The 18,487-nt window shown below is 38.4% G+C and overlaps 1 protein-coding gene across 1 annotated transcript in view; it reads left to right on the forward strand.

Annotated features, from left to right (window-relative positions):
• The window catches only part of LOC138632892 (copine-9-like), a 91,321-nt gene that overhangs the window by 65,668 nt on the left and 7,166 nt on the right, over positions 1–18,487 (forward strand). The gene's annotated exons all lie outside the window — the stretch shown is intronic.

Consider the following 18,487-nt stretch of genomic DNA (forward strand, 5'->3'; position numbering starts at 1 on the left):
TCCATACTGGGTTAGCAGTGGGAAACCCTGTTCTGTTGTGTATCCCCCTCTGTCACTCTTTCCATCACTACCCCCCATACTTCACAGGAGCAGCAAAAGGAGGTCAGAGTGCCTCTGGAGATTTATTTCTGTTTCCTCACATCCAGCCAGCAGCTCCAGGCCAGCACCTTTCTAACCCTTCAGTTATGCACAGTATACAATATATTAATCACATATTATTCAGTTCAACTGTATAAACAGCAGTACAACTGTGATGTTGTATTATAAGACCCCTCTCAGTCAAGTCTTCCCTAGAATAGCCAAGGTAAATTTGCAATAAACTGAGTTTGTGCCAAGGCTTGAAATTCTGTCAGGAACATCAGCTTCCCATATTAGAACATAAATCAGTACTTTTTTAGCTCTATTTATTCATCTCACACTCAATGCTTGAAGCAAGTTACCATTAGCGATGCCTTTGAGTGCAATGAGGATAATAGGCATGGCTTTCTCTGTATTTCACAGCCCCTGCTAGATGTTCAACTTCAGTCCTCGTGGCAATACATTATTAAAAGCAACCTAGTAGCAGCTTGCTGGCCTTTTAGTCTAACCTAGAAAGGATGCTCTCTCAGCTATTGCTTTGTCCAGACTCCTTCCTTTGGATCTGAGATGATACTATGCATATTGTATAAGACAATAGCAGTGTGAAAGCTACACTGTTGCAGACTGTACTGTCTACATTTATCTGATAAAGTCCCAAATGTAATCTCAAACTGTGTCAGAGTTGTTTTCAGATCATTTTGCAAATTGCAAATCGAAGAGATTCTTGTGCCATAATAGCCTTTGGGGAAACTAGAATGTGTCAGTATTTCAAAGCTGTAAACGACTATACTATACTAAATACTTGTGGAAATAACATTGCCAACAGGTTTTTATTACCATCATTACCAAAAGTGTGACAGCAATTAGTTTATTTTTGCTTTAAGAGAATGCCCCATCTACTAGTCACACAGAAGACCCACAGTGAGATTGAGCATACATTTCAGAAAGGACCAAAAAAAAAATCACATTGTTTACATCTGGCCACAATATTCGTAACATAAAAAGTGCATCCTTGCACATCCCTGAGTATCCAGTGGAATGATTTTACACAGCAGCTCAATTTACGTGCATGTTTATGAAATTGTTGAGTGCCTGCCACTGACCTGCTTTAATTTTAATCAAGACATTTTCAGTCTTTCAAGTTTTTGGAGTGTTTTCACCTCATGGAACACTTTTTTTCTTATGTAGGCCAAAGCAGCGTGAAACTGGGAAGCTTCCAGAAACACAACAACAGCAAATGTCTTTTACTTCTCAGTCATTTTCTGCTGCTCACAGCCCCAAACCTCCTCCGTAGCACACTTTAGTACCAGTGAAAGAATTACCCACAATACCCTCACACTGCCAATTAAAAAGCTCTCCTCTTATCCTGCGTGAAGTTTTTCGTCACATTTCACACGAGGGTAAGCGCAAAGCAAAAAACACAAACATGCATAAAAAAAACATCCTCGTTTGTAGGAAAAAGGCCAATGGATATGTTTTACCTTTCATTATGACCCCGGTGGGACACTAAAGAAGGATGCGCATCCTCCTGCGAATCTAATCGGCTATTCTTTCCCTCTCTTTCATACGTCTTTGCGAATAAAAAATAGTGTTTTTCAATTTACCACACTCACTTCACTTGAATTACACCGGCTGTCTGACACACTTTGTCATGAATTATGTATTAATAAAAAACCCAAACAAACAACAACAACAAAATCCACCTACATATTGAGTAATTTTTGTGATTATGCTTTTCTTTTAGGGGGTCCCACTTCTCCTGCCTGGCTATGTTAATTCATTCTGTTAGATCTGGATTATGGAATTGTCAAACTGCTACAAACTGCAAACAGCCGGATTAGGAATTTTTAGCAGCAGCCATTGTGACCCAAAATACTGGAAGTTCTTCAATTGGGGAATTTATTCACTTCCCATATGAAAGGTTTGACACTAGTCTGCAAACCTCCTGGTATAATGAAGCAAACAGGACTACATCATCTGCAAAACAAAAAAATAATATTGCAGTGATGAAAACCTGAGGGCAACATGATCGACTTTGTCCCTCCCTGGCTAAACCTGGAGATGTTGTCCTTCAAAATCATAATCAGAATTGGTGACGTTTTTCTCAGTTTCCGTTGGTGGAGCCTAATGACGACATCCTCAACTTAAATGAGACTCAGTTTTCATTTCTTTTGTACAAGGACCAAATGGTCCTCGCACCAGCCCCAATAAGAAAACAGAGGAAATACTGCTCCAGCCTACTTTCTCTCTTTTTTTTTTTTTTTTCTTATTTCTTTATTGTTTTGCATTTCCATTTATTGCCTATTGGGTACCTATTTACCCACACAGCAGAGCTGCTATTGCCAGTGTAATTAGAGTCTATGGTTTTATTTCCGTTTGGTCAGATCTTTGCTGCATGTCGTTTCCCTACTCCCTTTCCCCACATCTCCTGTCTGTCTTTACTGATCGATAGATCCATAGCAAAACAGAAAATCTTAAAACAAACAAAACAAAACAAAAAGTTATATTACTTGTGACCCAATCTAGTTTTATTGTTTATTTACTTTTTGGTTGTATATTTGTTCTCTGTATTTTTAGTGGCCCGATATTAATTATTTCTGAATTGAACTGTTCCTATTTTGGGTCGATATAACTGATGGTTTAATTGGTTGCAATGCTTGAAAAAAACTGTTTTTGTGTTACTCCAATTATATTGCTCTGTGAATGATCCACAGCTCAAGTGAATCTGTCTATAACCAGCAGATATTTGGTGCGAACATGAACGTTTTGCTTCCGAGTTTTATGTTTGATGGTACACATTTTCATCACACACAAACTTTCTCCTTCAATTCCTTTCTGTGCTTCCCACTTACCGTCAACCTGACTCACATCCCTTCTGTCTATTCCCAAACGCAGACTATTTCCCTCCTCTCCTCCCTCCATCCCTCCATCCTGTGCTGTCTCTGGAGAACATGTAAGCTTTTCATCAGAAAGCTGTGTAATTGAATGAGCTTGCTCATGCTGTCAGTCGCCCTGTCATTCCTGTCAGTGAGCGACGAGAGAAAAAGGGATGGATAGTGTGTGTGTGTGTGGAGGAGGCCATGGTTAGTGGTGGCCCCCCACCATCAACCCTGTTCCTTCCCTCTTCTCCAATTCCCTCCTTGAAATGAAAATGGACATCGGCCTTGCAGAAAACCCCATGGGGGGGAGGGGGGGGACACTTCAACAGAGAGACACTGTCACATATTGTCAGGAATGGACACACAGAACACAATAACAACATTCTGTATATTTTATACACAATAATTAAACGTTAGGGTAAAAATCTACATTAAAACCACATTCAGCTGGAGACAGGATTGCTATGAATTCTCTCCAGCTACACTGTTTATGTGACTTATTTTCCAACCAATCACTTACATAACCCCACAAACTTACAATAAAGCTTTTTGATCAAATATGAGGCTTTGTAGATATTGTCGGACCTTCTAATTTCCCAATGTCCACTGCGAGCTTTTACAAAACACTCAAATATCATCTGGTTAAATATTGCTATAAACACAATTTACTTTCTTCAGACTTTCTTCTGCAAAATTCTAGGTAAGGTATTCAGGCGTGTAGATGTTTACACTTGCACTCGCAATCAATTTTACATAAATTATCTATCCAACTGTAAAGTGCAGTGTTGGTGTGGTGTTTGCTACAGTTCCTGTTTTGTTTTGAAACTCACTGTGTTGTCTTGTTCCAGGTGTATTTACTTCCTGGCCTTGCCTTGCCTTGCCTATTGTGTTCAAAGTCTGCATCTCCCTTGCTTCCTGTGCCAGATTGTTGTAGTTTGTAGTTTTTTCCCTTGTCATATGTCACTGCTAAGAGGCGTAACTCCTGACAAGCTGGGTAGGGATTGTTTTTCACCTGATTTAACTTTGTTTTGTCTTATCACCCTGGCTCCAAGAATGTTAAACTGGATGCCCTGTCCCGACTCATTGGTGATGACATTTCTCAATAAATCCTCTATTTTTTTTTTGTTATTAACCCTCATTATCTCAAAAGACAGAGAACATACAGTTCTAATTTTAAGTAATAAACTCAGTTCTTTGAATCAAAAACAGTCAAACTGTAGCTTATAGAACGTGCTTTCATGAAGAACGGTTGCACGTACATTTTTTTCTGGCTTGTAAGAACAGAGAAATGAATATGAACAAATGCTAAAGTGAGATAAGTAGTACTAGTGTGTTCTACAAATGTCCATTTGCGAAGTAGGAAAATATCTGTTAAACTTGGGATTTGGTCCAGTGCAGGGCACTCTAGGTCAACTCTGGTGTTCACTTTCAGGGAGCTTTGTTGCAGTTCCCCCAGAGCCTTTACCTAGTGTAACAGTAAAGCATACCACCCACACAACCGAAACGGAATAGCAAACAGTGGAATATGTTGCATTTATTTCATCCAACATGTACAAATTTTACATACACTAGTATATGCCTAACAAAAACACATAGAGGAAATACCTGTTATAAGAATGCAGGACATGTCTGGTGAAGCCGTGTTTTCTTTTGATATGGAACATCATAAATGCAAGATGATTTTATGTTTGTATGGGCCATACTGAGACAAGAATGAAATATGGCTGCAAGTGGCAATGATCGGGGTCCAAGCAAATTGCAAGCAGTAGAAGAATAAAAGCACACATGGACACATTGCAACATTGTTCATAAGATGTACTTGTCCAGGAGCAGGCTGGAACCCAGAGAAGGTGACTGACAGATTGCACCACTGGGGAGACATTGAAGTTGACGCAATCACATGATATGTGCAAAACTGGAGTGATTTTTGTTGTTCACACTTAAAAAGTTTATAAAAGTCAAAATGTTGGAGATAAAATTCTGTAAAAAAAAATTACATATTATTCTGATGATGTCAAGTACAACGTCAAATATTTTGGTGAAGTTTGAGCAAGCATTTGAAGAAATAGCAAATGTGATTTGTTATTACTGCGGACTCACCGTTTGACCAAACCTCTTTGACAACATGTGATATCTAGCATCCAAAGAATGTCTGGGTTTTGTAGCATTTGAATGAATATTTGTGGAGTTATAGATGTTGATCGATTTTGCATATTTTAATAAATATAGAGTGATGGACTTCTGAATTGACCATAGGTTGCAGTGAGCCAAAGTTTTGTCACAATGCAGAAGATGTCCTGAAAAATTTTCAGCTCTGTAGGACGTACGGATCATTTATTATAATTTTTTAAAGATTGGAATGTAAAATTGCTAGATATTTAGATTTGCCACGTCCACTTTAATCAATCTTGACCAAATTTTAGCCATCAACTGAGACATAACCCTAGTTTGTATGACCCAATTATTCTTTAAAGTGAAACAATTTTGATTTTAGCCCAAGCAACCTAACTGCCAAAATTTGTGAGTTTTCACCATATGTGTTTGACTGCACAATCACTTTCATTGGATGAAAATAATAATAATAAGAATCGGACAAATAATCAGAACAAAGACAAGAGGATTCAGCGCAGCTATGCTGCTTGGACCCCTAAAGAAGAAGAAGAATCAGAACACAGGCAAGACAGTTCTGCGCATATGTGCCGCTTGGACCCCTAAATATAGCTGCACTGTTCCCTCACAGCAAGAAGGTTAAGGGTTTGAGCCCCACCTGGGGCTTGGTTTGAATCTTTAATCATTGCGGGGGCCTTTGGTTCTAAATTGCCCGTAGGTGTGAATGCAAGCATACAGTCTGTTTCTGTCTGCTTGCCTGTCGGTGGTGGCCCCGTGATGGAATGGCGATCTGTCCAGGGTGTACCCTGCTTTAGCTGCCCGCAGCTGGGATAGGCTCCAGCTCCTCTGTGACCCAGTTCAGTATAAATCGGGTAAAGATCATGGTTGGATTGATTTTGGTGAAGTCTGATCAAATGTTTGGGGAAATAGAAAATGTTGTGCACCACAGTACAAATTACAGGAAAATATTGAATTTCTTATGCTTGGAAAGAAGAAGCGGAATAATAACAAGAACAGAGGGTTCCGCGGGGTTTCTCTTTTTGGTATTGCTTATTTTGAGCAGAAAATTTGTTACCTTTAACCCTCAAATGGTTTCTATATCCTAAGGGATACAGTCATTTGAGAAACTGTGGGGGCTAGAGGCATTAAGCAGCTGCACTTTAAATCATGATAAACTCTGAAGGAGGGATGGGTCAAGTACTCAGGTCATAGAACTTTGTCAGCATTCAATAACATACTCCTCATTTGTATCAAAATCCAAAATTGCAGCCTACGTGAACAAAGACGCTGGCCGTGTGGTAAGTGTTTTTAGTTTTTTTTTCCTGTTTATTATAATTTAGGTTTTTGTTTTTTTTCTTAAAATATTGTTTATAAAGGATGATTTTATATGCTTTGGATAAAAAAAAATCTTGAATCTTATTTTCAAAACTTTGATAATCAGAAATTAAAGGCATGTATCCTGGGGGATACATTGCCCAGATAGGATAATAAAACAGGGATAATCAGGCAGAGATATATTTGTGTTGAGGCCTATACTTTACAGATAATAAGTAATGCAAAAGTGTAAAATGCTGCTTACTCTGTATTTTATTCTTAATTATGTATTATTGATTAATTCACTCGAGTTCACATGTTTTCAGGGAATTTCTGTAAACACTTTCAACAGTTCAAGAAAGTGAGAGGTGAAGTCTGTAGTTTAGTCACCTGATGGTTCATCAGATTCGGAGGAAGGAACCAGTGATGAAGACGAGGAAGACGAGCTGTATACTGAGGGACAATGTCAGAATGACAATAGCAGCAATTACGATTTCAATGGCAGTTGAAGTGATGAAGCAGAGGAGAGAGAAAACACGAATAAATGAGATAAGGATTAGAGGAGTACTACACATTGATAAGATCTAGATGTTTTCCTGCACATTTTTTTGTGTGTACTTTTGTCTGTAATGATATATGTGTATTTAGAATGTTTGCATTCTGATGGGGGGAGGGAAGTGTAAACTTTTTTTTTACATTGATACCTTTTTTCTTTTCAATAGCTGGAGAAAAACAGAGTTGGAGGAGAAGTTTGATGCTCCACCAAGTGTCTTCACTGCACCAGATAGGGTCTCCACTCCATGAACATACTTCTCCAAATTCTTCAACAAGGATATCTTAGAACTTATTGCTCACCAGACAAACTTGTATTCATGTCAGCTCATAGGATGCAGCATCAACGCTAACGCATTTGAAATCATGGTATTCATTGGAATGAAGCTGATCGTGGGTAGAGTGAAAATGACTGCAGTGGAAGACTACTGGGCAACAGATACTAGATATGACAAAGTAACAAATGTCATGCCACCTAAGAAGTACAAATGTTTATCCGGGATGCTCCAATTTCAAGACAACATGAGCTCTGACTCCAATGAAGAGCGTCTGCTGAAAATAAGGCCTGTGCTTGACCACATGTGGAAAAAGTATAAGGAAGTTGAGGCTGACAACCGCTTCTCAATTGATGAAATGATGGTTCCCTACAAGGGGGAAAAAAGCTGGAAGTCCACAACAGTTCCTACCAGTAAACCCTAAAAATGGGGGTTCAAGATCTTTGTGCGAGCTGGAGTGTCTGGCTTTGCATATTGTTTACATATTGTTTACACAGGAATGTTGACATTTTCTGATTCCACTCAAACTCCAGACAAAGAACTTGGATTAGATGCCAATGTTGTTCTGGAGTTGTGCCGAACCATCAAAAACCACTCCGAATGCGTTGTCCATTTTGACAATTTTTTTTTACATCGTTGAGTTTGATAACTCTCCTACAAGAGACCATGGGCCTCAGAAGTCTTGGTACCATCCGAAAAATATGCCTGGAAGAGGACCAACACCTCCTACGAAGAGGAAGAGTCAGCTTTGACTTTCGTGTATACAACGATGCAAAACGTGCTCTGGTCAAATGGCCAGACAAGACACAGTTACCTGTTGTCAACCCTGTGGGTCAAGTGAGACACTACTGCAAAGAGGAAAAGAGCAAGATTAGCGTGCCACGCCCTAAGATTGTTTCAGAATACAACACTCACATGGGAGGAGTGGATTTAGCTGATATAATGATTGCCCTGTCTTGCACTCCATCAAAGTCTCACCACTGGGACCGGTGCATATTTTGGCAGAATGTTGACATCGCTGTGAACTTCGCTGTCCTTTTAGAGAAAGGCCGATGCAGAATTTGCCAAAATGGACAGACAGCCATCATGTGTCAGAAGTGCAAAGTGAGGCTTTGCATCATCACTGGTCAAAATGCTCGAAACTGTTCCCTCAGCTTCAATTGCAAATAGGATATTGCTCATGTTGGCGCACCATGGTGATATATGATGGTAGTGCAAAAACAGGAAACATATGTTTGATTTATAAATCATAAAAAAAGTAGCAGAATAAATGTTTATAACATCTTTTGGGCAGATGAATGGGCAATGATCGTACAGAGTATAAATTGAAAAATAAAGGTCATATTTTGAAAAGCAAATATGAAACTGTCATTTATGTACAATTAATAGTAGTGACAAGAGTATTTAAAATTGTTATTGAATTAACAATTTGAATAACAAATTACAAAAGGTGAGAAAAAAACATCTGCAATGATCACATAAACACTGATTAGAAACATGATGTTTGACAGCAGTATGGTAATATTGGATATAACGCCTGCCCTTTTTGTACCCCTCAGTCAGCCAAGCTTTATCTCTCAGTGAAGTAGTCTCAACTCTGTAGAATCTGGCTATTATTAGCTATTATTATTGCCAATCACTTGTCACCATGGCAACAATTCATCCACAGTGAACGCAGGGTCATTGATAGGACACTGCTCTCAGAGTAATAACACTGACCACAGAGGACCCCTCTCTCTGCTGAACAAACATGATGAGGGCTACCTTATATTGGGTAAACTGTTTGAGGTCATTACTGCAGCCGAATTAAATTTTCACTGTAAAATGATGAAGCAATATCTTTCTCTTGGATCTATTAAGTCTTCAAAATTGTGGATCAATGTCTTAATTTTTTTCAGAATACATTACTGAATGCTCAATTTCTGTATTTTTTTGATTATTGCGATTTTGTGACAGTCGCAATTTGATAAGGTTCAGGCACCAATACCACGTGGTTAGGGTAAGGAGAGGATAATCATTTGGTTTAAGTAATTTTGCAAGTTTGCTTGTTGAAAAAAAAAACACAGGAGATGCACTCCCACACATTACATACTTCTTTGACCCAGGTTGTCACGCTAATGACACTAAAGGGTACACCTTGGTGTGCATCCCTCTGACACCAATGGCTTTGACTAAACAGCAGTATTTCCACAATTGCCACCAATTCAATGTGCATTCAACTTTTAAATGAGTTATGATTGTCAATGAAGCGTACGTCTCTTGGTAATGATAACAATGATGATAATCATCATCATTTAAGCCATTATGGACTTCATAGGGTAGGGCACGTTAGGCCTGTCAGTCATATTGGTAAGGAAGCTTTGGGTTTTAACATGAAGAAAGTTTTAAAGGATTTTTTTTCATTGCCACTTTGCCCTCATTATACTTCTTACATTGTTTATTAATTATTCTCAACATTAATATTGATTGTGATGTTGCTGTCTTGGCTTGGTTTCCTTTAACTTTTTAAAAACACACCTGTTTTTAGGCCTCTGCCTAAGGCTTAAAAGGTTAAATAAATAAAAAAATTCTAATCTAAAACTAATTTGGTTAAAAGGTACAACAGAAAGACTGAAATGAATCCCAACCTCCTTGTAATGCTTTTGATTTTCACTGAATTGGTAACAGAATCAATAATTTATTAGCTAATATAGAGCGAAGTTCAACTCCAGTGTGAGCATCAGTAATATGATGTCACAGCCAAGTTTCACTTTATTCAATCTGATGAAACTCAAATGACTCTGCAATTGACTGGGATATTTTATTCATAGCACGTGGAATCCTCCTTAATCTTGGCTCAGGAATTCTGGAAGACTATTTTTAATGACCTGGTGTCTGATGTACATTATTGTTAAAGCAGATCTGAAGAAGCTGTCCCCATTCCTTTGCTTTGTACAGAACATCTGTTGCTGAAAGATAAAAGCTTGACCTTCAAAAAAAAAAAAAACCTTCACCAAAGAGTTTAGATTTAAAATTAAGAGAGTATTTGTGCTGTGTTTTATTAAAAGGAATTTTAAATAAATGAAGGACGAGGAACGTAAAGCAAAGGTCTTTCAACTTGAAAGGTCTTTAGAAAAATGTGACTGTAATTCATTATATAACTTTTCATAAATCTTTAACAAAGATATTTTAACCTGATCTGGGCTTACTTTGAGAAACTATGGCTAATCTTTTTTGAAATAACATTGCTCTCTCAAAAAGTAATTGGTAAAATTGTAGATTATAACTATATTTTCTTTGGTCACAAAACAGAGTTTGAGAAGATATGCCAGTGTCCAGTGTCTGTGTACTTGAACACAACACAGTTTAGTCTGGACCTGTAGACCGGTATGCATATATTCTTCCATGTGCAGCCGTACCGGCTGCACTTCAACCACCTCATACAGCAGTCACATGCCCCAAAATCAAAGACACTGCACACTGTACCTGTTATGGGTAGCAGTGGAACCCATGCAGGCTTTACACTGATTGAAAATCCTTTGAACGTGTTGCATTAGCATTCATTACTTTTATTTATAGTTCTGACAGGGATCCCCTGCACTGCCCACGTAGTCAGCAGGTCAATGGCTTGCTGCCCACATTCACTGCTGAGAGACAAAAAAATCATGTAGTGTACTCCCTCAAGTACATGATGTTCTTACATGACCACAGAAAGGTTAAAAATGTGCATGTCATCTTTAGAAACTCACCTTTATACATTTCAATATAATTTCCCTTTGCTCACTTGATGGATGTACTAGCAGAGTAAAGCCAGCACAGTACTTTTAGAAATGTCACCCCTGTATGTGTTACCATCACATACTGATGGATTTGATATCTCAGGAATGCTTTGAGGAAGTTTTCTTTAATCTAGCACAAATGTTCACTTGACTCAAGGTCAAACTGATTCGATTTGTCAAAGGTCAAGGTCGCTGTGACCTTACATTCATCGCATTCATGTTTTTCATTTATTCTAGGGACTTTAACAAAAGCTAAATGAAATGATTATACTGTATCACTAATGGTTTGAGAGATTAACTACTTAACAGATAATTACAGTAAAAGGGAGCTTTTTTTAAATTTGAATTATTCTTGCTCTGACAGACAGACCAAGACTGGATACTGCATAAAAGGTGCTTTTAACTTTAACACATAGTCCGCCCCAGAGTACGTTTTAGTCAGCTTGCTGCCTCACACATAGGTGCCACGTTCAACCTGCATTTTTCAATCAATCAATTACAAATGATCTCGTATGACATTAGAAAGGGACAATGTAAAGCTGATAAAGTACAACAAATTTATTCTTTCTCATAAATTCAAAAATTTAGACTCACAAGTAAGAAAAACAATGGACCACAACCCACAATTGCTTTAGTTTTGGGCACCAAATCAACCTTTTTTTTTTTTTTTTTCTGAAGGAACATTTTTAAAATGTGCTGACTGAGTGATAACATCATATGTATGTCCCCAACCAACAAGGTGTCAACAAATGTTTCAATAGAAAGACACCACCCATAGTAATGAGAAGCTGGTCAACAACTGAGTTAAGCTATTCATTCATTACCAGGCCTCAACAAGAATGTGTCATTATTTATAATAGGTGAAGATGATGTGGATTGTTCTGTTATTAGAACATATTCACATGTTGGATCACTAACTCTCGATTCCCGCAGTTTCACTTGTATTTGCAGACACAGTATTCAGATTAACTTTATGGTGATCTAACATGCCACTATTGGCTCCGCTCCCAGATGCTTGATTCAACTACAGCCGATTGGTAGGTAAGGGATCAAATAAAACATCAAGATTAAAGGCTCTATTTTCACACCCAGCGCAAATCCAGGCACAGGGGAATTTTGGTGCGCTGCAAGCAGCTTTTTTCCGCGCTTCCCCTGAATTGCAATTTTCATAGATGAACATTACCACGGCTGCACTGTGATGGATAGTAGGGCGCAACAGGAGTGTGTTGTTGAAGATGCCGTGGTGCAGTGCATTTAAACGGCACTCGGGTTAAATACAAATGAATTGCAATTAAAAAGCACTTTAAAGATGAACAATATTAATGCTATTTCTCCTAGTTATCTGTTTTAGTAATTTAGACAGCTGCACAAAGCCACGGAGTGTGACACTGTCATTTATCCACAAAAGGTTAGGGTCATTAACACATGGAAGCTTAGGCCATTAAACTGATGATTGTAAAATACAATAGACTTATTAACACCACAACATTAGTGATGTTTGGAGCATATAGCTTTTCATCAGTGTTGTTTAGATCTGAATTGCACTTGGAGCATTAAGTGTGCGTAATTTACTTTTGCTCACTTCTCAACATGGTTCCAGCACCTGGTTTTAGTATACTGGATGAGTGTTCTTTGTTCACTTTGGCATTATCTATATTCTATAAGAAGAAGGTTTTTGTCTTTTATCATTAAACCACTTCCTACGCTGGGAGCTGTTCTCATAATACCAGGAGAAGAGTTATTTATAATAATAATTACCTCTTCCTCAGCCAATTTATCAAGATCAGCCCGTGGAGGCCGAGTCGTAGTACAATAAATTCAGTGAGCCGAAACCTCCAGACAATTATGTGAATTTCCTCTTGTGTAAAGTTTGGATGGTGATGCCTGTCCACTCCTTCTTCAGTCATTAGAAACTGTTAGCCCGCTGCGCCACAGCGATCTTAAAGAAAATTAGATGAACTGAGTGGATTGGCCATGATTGAAGTCTGTTGTCATGTTGCCCATATGCAATCACCACAGTTTGGCTCATGTGAACTCAATGTTTTTCATCAGACGCCTCAGAACATCACAGCAGAGCTCTGTGGTTTCACTCTGACCCTCTTGAGGATGAATTCATGGCGCACAGCCCCGCCGATATCAAAGAAAACCCCCCCATGCTGCTCTCCTGACCTGATGCTCCTTTTTCAGTTTTGTACAGTGACGTTCTGCCCCTTGGAAACAATTGCCGATTTCCAGAGTTTAGTGCCATGCAGAGCTCCATTTGCAGTCATACTAGGAATTCAAAGTGAGGTGAACTGCAGCTTCTGTTGCCTCAAGTTTCACGGTCCCCAACATTAATATAGCTTAAGTAGCCTGGGTATTATTTCAAAAATTATTCAATTATATAAAACAAAAGGAAATAGCTTGGGGCTTCTGTGTAGAGTTCTGTAACTGTGTGTTTGTGTGTGTGTCTGTGAGAGAGAGAGAGAGAGAGAGAGAGAGAGAGAGAGAGAGAGAGAGAGAGAGAGAGAGAGCTTGTATAACAAGTGTGGGAGTGGGGACCCACATCAGGCAGTGGAAGGTGTGGGAGGAGGTAAAGAAACATGTGGGAAAACTCCTGCTGAGGGACACACACTCACATATACGCCTGCACACACTTGCTTCCATCTTTCAATTTTTTTCTTTATCTTTGCTGTATTGATTTCTTCCATTCTGCTTTGCTTTGGCTATACTCAACCACAGCTGAGCTTTTAGAGCAGTAGCAGAAATGTGAATAGGAGCCACTGTGAGAAGCAGTGGCATTGTGTGTGTGTGTGTGTGTGTGTGTGTGTGTGTGCGTGCGTGTGTGTGTGTGTGTGTGTGTGTGTGTGAGTGTGTGCACGTCTGTGTGTGCCATGGTGCGGGTATCCCCACCAGACCGCATGACCATGTAAAAGTAATTATCAGAGATGCCTGCAGACACTCATACATCACTGTTAGCATTATTTGTGAAAGTGGGAGTGACAGCAGAGATTGATTAAAAAGGAAACCACACTGAGAGATAATTGGAAGTGTGGGAATGAATTATTGTTGCAAGTGAAAATGTTAAAGTTTTACTTACAATCTTGCAGCCGGGTTTACTTGACTGTGTTCACAAAAGACAGAAGAGGACACAACAGACTGACTGTGAAGAAAAAACACAGTTCAAGGGTACAGAAATGCACCTTTCAATATATGTTTGTGTGTAATATTATCATCTGCAGTCCCTCCGAGAATAAATGGATTGCGTGTTTTTGTGCCAGTGTAGGTGTCACAGATGTTTACAGCAACATCCTTGAATCTCAGCCGGCATTTTAATCACAGTGCAGCATTGGACGGATGGAACGAGGGGATGGAATAAATTGCCGTATCATGCTGAGATAAAGTGGGACAAGCACCTACCAGGAATTACAGAGGTTTTCCCACTTTCTATTTGGGTTCAACTTAACTTGAAAACTTTTAATTTTGCAGGGTTTTTTTTTTTTTTTTTGTCAGTGTGTAATCCCATTGCACACAGAGCAGACATATTCTAGACAATGAAGACAGAAATGAGTCAAACACTTGACACTGCACTTACATACTGGATATAGAAATATGTGCAATATTGAACATTCTGGGAGCTCAAACTTGAGCAAGCATTTACAGTAGCTTTTTGAGACAACAAGCTTCTTCACCCTGACAAGGTAACAGACAAGAAGTGGCCATCAGCAAATTAGTGAACTGATCAAATGTCTAGTTTGTCAACAAGTGTCTTGAAAAGTCTATTACAGTTGTCAAAAGAATAAAACTTGAAAGGCAACTAGGCACGCTAACAGCTGTTCACAATCTTAGTTTAACATATCAAGCCCCTGAAAGAATGTTTGATAGGATTTTAATAATTACAGTTATTTATCTATTTATTTAATTAAGAAAATATATTCATTATTTATTTTTATTTTTTTCATTTTCTGTTCACATCAAATTCAGATTTCACATTGAAATCATGGTGTTTTTTAAGAGGTGTTACAAACTAAATCGTTGGACCTGTGGTACAGTATGTGTATCACTGGCAGTATGGAAGGCGTCTAACTAACTAACATACTAACAATTTCACTTCAACTGGCCTAAGTCCAAAAAATTGTCATTCAATTATATTTTATTGCAGACAACAGTTATTACATATACACATCCAATTACAATAATTGAATAATTGGTTGTTCATTATTCAGTTATTTTGGGTGACATAGCTTCACTCTAATGCTTTGGACGTGATCGGTGGTCGTTGATTTTAGCAAACTGAAGAGTTCTGAATGGATTGGCACAAAATGAAATACAGAATCTTTACTAGACAATTAATCCGAATGACTTTGATGAAAACAGAACTATTGCATCACCAAAAAAGTTCAGATGTGTGATTTAAAAGCAAATATCTTGAGAACAATTTGATGAACAGCCATCAAATTTGCTTTAGACATTCACGTGACCCTCTGGATGAAAATGGTGAACTGACATGGAAAACATTGTGCCTTCTTAACATCATACTAGCATCGTTGTTGGAATCATGTTACAGTGATGATTTAGGTCCAAGCACCACAAGTACAGCTTCACAGGTTTGCAAGCACGGCTTGTTTGGTCGAGAATGGCTTATCCCCACCTCAATCAAATTTGTACCTTTTGCATTCAGACTGAACATCATAGTTTTAAATCATACAATATGCCCGGAACGATGAGGGACTGTTCTCCCCTTAGTGCTGAATGCCAAATATCTTATGTTCAGATTACAGCAAAAGAAATACCACGTTACAAGAATTTGAGTTGCATTGCATACTATTACGTGTAACACGTAATAGTATGCAATGTGTGTTTAAGTGACAGCTCAGATTGTCCTCTAAATCTGTGGAGACAGGAAACAAACTGGGGGAATATAATGGATATATTCTTGTTCAAACAGATATAGCATTCAGTCCATAGTTTCATTTTATTAACTCCCATTCTGTCTGCCATCTTCCTGCTATTTTCATTATTTCCTCATTTTGGTTCTCTTAATGCTGTATTTTCAACACAGTGAAGTCACACATCTTCGGGATAAGTACAACATTTTCTTTTAAGTTGAAACATTCTCAAACTCAAACAGATGACTTTTGTGTCACAGAACACAGTTTATAAAGAGCGCATACAATCCCTATGATTCAAACATTTGCTTTGTCCTCTGTTTGAACCCCTGCAACAAGAAGCTAATTTGATTGGCCATGATTGAAGTCGGCTGTGAAACACCGAATTATCTATTCTTCTTACTTCACTGCACCACCTTGCGCCACAGATGCGTCTGGGTTTGTGTTCACCAAAATACCAAACAATTGGCCACGCCTACTTCTGCTTTTGGCGCACCTGCGATTGCTCTGCACCTGCGCTGCACCCAGGTGGATGAAAATAGGGCCTTTTTGTTGTCTTAACAATAAGCCAGAGGAAGTCAAGAACCATGTAGCCTTCTCCATGAAGCGTTTATGAGGATCAAAGTAGGAAACCCTGTTATTTATAGAGCTCTCCATGAAAAAAGTACGTTTTTAAACAGTTATGGAAATGGTTGACATTTTCAACATCTTGGAATAGACACAAGAAACACATCATCCCCTTTGAAACAATGCCTACAGATGAATGTGCAATGATTAAACAGATAGCACACAAAATTGCCATTTCTTATTTATTTTCATAATTTAAACAATTAAAAACAGATCAGTCACTTGGAAATAGTTATCCCACCTACAAATCCATAAAATCAGAATCAGGGATTAGGTGCCAATGATGAGAGCTTTCGTAGGGATTTACAGGTGTAACTTTGTTTTATTCAAACCTCTGACATCTTGGGTCTATTGTTCTCTTTTTTTTTTTTTTTTTTTTTTTTTTTTGTCTGGTGTCATTATCCCTAGATCTAAAGAGCTCTCGAAGGCCGTCAGACAAAAAGGTTATGGATGCCTATGAGTCTGGCAAGGGATTTAAAAAGCTCTCCAAAATAATTGAAGTAAATATTCCACTGTGAGAAAAATTATATTGAAGTGGTGTAGATTTCAAACGTCTGACAGTTTGTCCAGGACTGGACTGAAATTCAGTCCAAAAGCAGACTGTTTGATGCATAAAGGATTAGAGGACTGGCAGGCAACTCTTGCAATGGGCATGCATCTACAATCACAAAATGATTCCACAAATTTGACCTGCAGAGGAAACATGCCAGGAAAAAGCTTTTAAACATTAGAGCAAAACTACAGTTTGCTGTACAGGTAAACCCCAGGCATCTTATGCATAAACGCATACGAGGGGATGTATAGAAATGAACGTGATGTGAGAATTTTCAGGCCTTGGCGCAAACACTAGACCAGCAATGACAATATGCAGGATGTGCCGCACGATGTTGTCCGGCTCTGTAACTTGGCAATTTCAACCTGCAAAGTACCGAAACTCACCAAATGTTTCAAAATAAAGTTTCCACTCCAGTTTTTGAAATATGTTTATAAAGTAGTCTATTAAAAAACATAATTAAGTCCACTGATCCAGTATAACAGGTTGGTCATTAGTGTGGATAATACCATCAGAAAGGCCAAAATAAAACCTTGAGGAAAACACTGTTATTGCCACCCTCCATAATTTGTCCTATATGACAGTGTAAAATGAATGAAAACAGCCGCTTAGAATACCCACACTTTTTCTATATCTCTATGTTGTGCGCCCTCCAGCTAATTTTCCAGTTGCTGTGCCAGCAACAATATTCCCTGGAAAAGACTGAAGTTTTCTCTGATTATGACATGGAGATGTTAATGCACATCAAAGACTATATAGTTGCCGAAGCGCACAGAAATTTATGTCACACAGGATGGGAGGTGCACAGATCCAGGTCCATTATGCACATTTAGTTTCTCTTTATATACGTTATATAGATCAACTGTTTCGTTAACATTCAAACCAGCTGTATAATTTGTTCTACTGAGCCATAACTGTTCCATATGCGACTTTTATTTGTAAATGATATTTGCAAATCTAAATTTCAAATAATATTCCGTTCAGAATTTCATGAGCGCTGTCTCCCCAACATGCATAGCGTAATGCACAGCATTAAAGAACTGCAGAACAGAGTGTCAGTTTAAAAAAAATGATCAGATTGTGTGTACATATTATTTGAGTAAAAGTGCTGCCGTGAACACATCTGTGCTGTCAGGCGCACAGAGTGCAGCATTGCATTTTGTTTTGTTCAATTTAAGTGAGATTGACAAAATATAAACGGTAATAAGCAGCAGTTTTGATGACTTATTTGCTTATTTATTTTTAACTGTGTCACTGCACTTATATTTTTAAGGACTTATTGTTTTATGTAGCTTTTTTTCAATGTGACAAGAAGGACCCCCATGCAACACAATTTTTAAGTCTGTTTTTAGGTTGGTTTGTTGAATGGATGAACACACTTGTCCACTCTTTCTGTATTTCAAAGCATCACCTGTCCTAAGGATGCTACTGTTTGTCAGTTAACCCTTTGCACCCTGGAGGTCTCTGTACTGGG

This window comes from Brachyistius frenatus, unplaced genomic scaffold (genome assembly GCF_029030835.1).
Source record: "Brachyistius frenatus isolate BFR_SWC_R1_liver_20210118 unplaced genomic scaffold, ASM2903083v1 Contig_198, whole genome shotgun sequence".
Lineage (NCBI taxonomy): Eukaryota > Metazoa > Chordata > Actinopteri > Embiotocidae > Brachyistius > Brachyistius frenatus.